This window comes from Grammomys surdaster, unplaced genomic scaffold (assembly GCF_004785775.1).
Source record: "Grammomys surdaster isolate TR1022 unplaced genomic scaffold, NIH_TR_1.0 224, whole genome shotgun sequence".
NCBI lineage: Eukaryota > Metazoa > Chordata > Mammalia > Rodentia > Muridae > Grammomys > Grammomys surdaster.
In genome coordinates this window covers 9,136,405-9,139,306 of record NW_021604669.1, presented here as the reverse complement: position 1 = coordinate 9,139,306, position 2,902 = coordinate 9,136,405, and positions in this window count along the sequence as shown.

Below are 2,902 nucleotides of genomic sequence, written 5' to 3'. Positions count from 1 at the left end.
CTACTGAGAGAGTTAGAGAGATGGCTCAGTGATTAAGAGCCCTGAGTGCTCTTCCAGAAGTCCTGAGTTCAATTCCCAGCAACCACATGGTGGTTCACAACTATCTTTAATGGGATCTGATGCCCTCTTCTGGTATGTCTAGAAAGAGTGACAATGTACTTACATATATAAAACAAACAAACAAACAAACAAACAAACAAACCGACCTGCTGAGTCATATCACTGCTGTTTATGTTTATATCCAGTGACTTTCCATAGGCTGTGAGAGAAAACCCCAATTACAAGACCAAGATGTCTTTTCCTCCTCATTTGAATTTTTTTTGTCTCTTTTTCTGCTTGGCATCCCACTGACCTCATTTAAATCATGTAGCTCTCTCAGTGTTCTTTATCCAGTTGGAATATTCTGCTTCCAAATATAGATAGAACCAAACTTTATGTCATCTGGATTTGATCTGAAAAAAAAAAGTGGCTTTCCTGACCTCACATCTAATTTTTTTCCCATCACACTTATTTAGTGTCAATGCATCTGCATATCATGTTGTGCCTCTGCTTATTTTTGGGAATGCTACAGCCTTTCTTCCTCCTTCAAGGATGAAGTTACAGGGACCACAGTACTTATCCGCTTTTCTTCTGCCATATCACCAACACCTCCAACAAGAATTGATGTATATGAAATGTTAGTGAATATGTGTGACTCTGGGACCTTCTTCCCCTAGTTATTATTTCTTTTCTGTCTATTTTAGAGTGAAAATATGCTTCTGTGCTAACCCCCCACAAGCCTTGTTTTCTTTTTTCTAGTGGGACTCCAATGACACATTGCACATGAAAGACTTGTTGAATAGTTAAATGATTCAGAATCACCAAGTTTTATTTACTTTTACTACCCCATATACTTTTTGGTAGTTTGCTTCCTTCAAGGGTCTGAGGTAGAGAAGGTGAGAAAGGAAAATGATTGGCTACAATCTTAAAATCCAATATTATTTATTCTTTGAGAGGCCAGTCTATTCTAGCTGAAAACATCTTTTCCTTAATTTGAGTGAAGAAAATCTAACCCAAGAAAAATATGTCTTCTTTGAGCACTTGGCATTATGTATGTTACATTCTTGACTTTCTATTTTTTCTTGAATTTACTTTATGAAATAAAAATCCCATTTTTTTTCTACTCAGAAAGAATCAATTTGACATAGACTTTTGACCCTAAACTAATAGATCAAAATGGCTAAAGGTCAGACTACACTGAGGCTGTCCATATTTCTTTATGGCTCATCCTGGGGTGCCCAAGAGTAAGGAGATTAAGAAAAAAAAACATTTGATGGTAGTTTAGCCCTAAAAACAGATCCTGGAGCTTGAACCTCATTTTTGTCTCTCACCAGCAATGTGGCTATAAGCATTGTCAAAGGGCACACAGTGATCCTATAGTGTTATTGATCAAAGATATATATATATATATATATATATATAGTAATATCCAAACCACTGATTGGTACCACAAAGAAAATAGATTCAGAGCAGTGGGACACTTACATCTCTGAGTTGCCTTTCCAAATTCTTTTCAATTTTGTATTCATTGTCATTGTTTATTTTGTTTTGTGAGTACTACGAAAAGCTAGTTTGGTGCATCTTCTTTCTGTTATGTGTGCACTCGTGTACACACACACACAAAAGTTGATTTCATGCTGGAGGCCAGCTTGGTGGGAAGAGAGAGAAGTCTTCTTTTGAGAAGTCTTCTTTCTTCTTGTAGGTTCTTCTTGAGGCAGCGGAGGTGGATGGAAGACCGTTGGCAGGGGATAAGACCTAGGGTCTTATGAGATTTGGGGTAAGGCCTCGGGCTTTACGAGATTTGGGGTAAGACTTTGGTCTTATGAGATATTTAGGGTTGCTGTATAACAAAAGTTTGCTTATCTATGCTAGAAAAGTTCACTTACTGTACTGCTGTAGCTGGTCTGCTCTCTGGTATCCTCTGGCCAGAAACTGCAGTTTCTTGCACTTACCACCTCTGCCCAACAACAGCAGAGGATTGGTACTCTCAGCAGAGCCTTTGTACTTTCAGCAGGAACCGCTGGGCTCTAACTTATGCCTGCTAGTCTGAGGTCACAGGAAGAAAAAGACACTTAGAGAAGTTATTATAGAGTTTATTACTAAGTGTAAAAAGTTTCCTATGAAAGCTATCTAAGGGGAAATGTGGAAAAGTCCTAAGTGGGAAAAGGAAAAAAATTCTAACAAAGAAAAAATTCTAAGGGAAAAAATTCTAGACAGGGGAAAAGGAAAGGAAAGGACGAATGGCTCCTAACAAACCTCTACATCTACGCCTACTTCTACTCTCTTTGTCTTTGTCTTCAGTACTTATGCATCTTTCAGAGTACATGGTCACAAAGTTTATTACACATACACACCAAAAATCAAATCATAAATTGAAATAGTAGTTTATAACAGTGAATGTTTACATGCATATCCATTAGGAGTAATTATCTGGCTAAACATCCATCACCTGTCTAGCTCCACAGGTTCCCTGAAGGTTTAAAACTATAACTAAGAAACTAGTGAAGTTTTGTATAGATAAACCCAGACAATATTGTATCTTCTGTCCTAGCACCTATCATGAGTTCCTTTTTAGTGACCTTTGGTTAATTGTTTTACAACCTCTTAGAATGTGCTCTGAGCAGGAGAAAGTCTGGTTACTATCTAAGGTAAATTAACTGATGATACTCAGGAGATTGACAGAGTTCTCATTGCAGTTTTGACTATCAGAGAGGGACTTAATAGCAATCCCATTATAAAAGAGCTTAAGAATCATTGATATAATTTTAGGAATTCTTATAGGATTATCATTAAGACTTAAGAAGTCATCTATTTGTCTATATAGCATCACTACAAGACAGTACATCTTTGTGGATCTACAGAG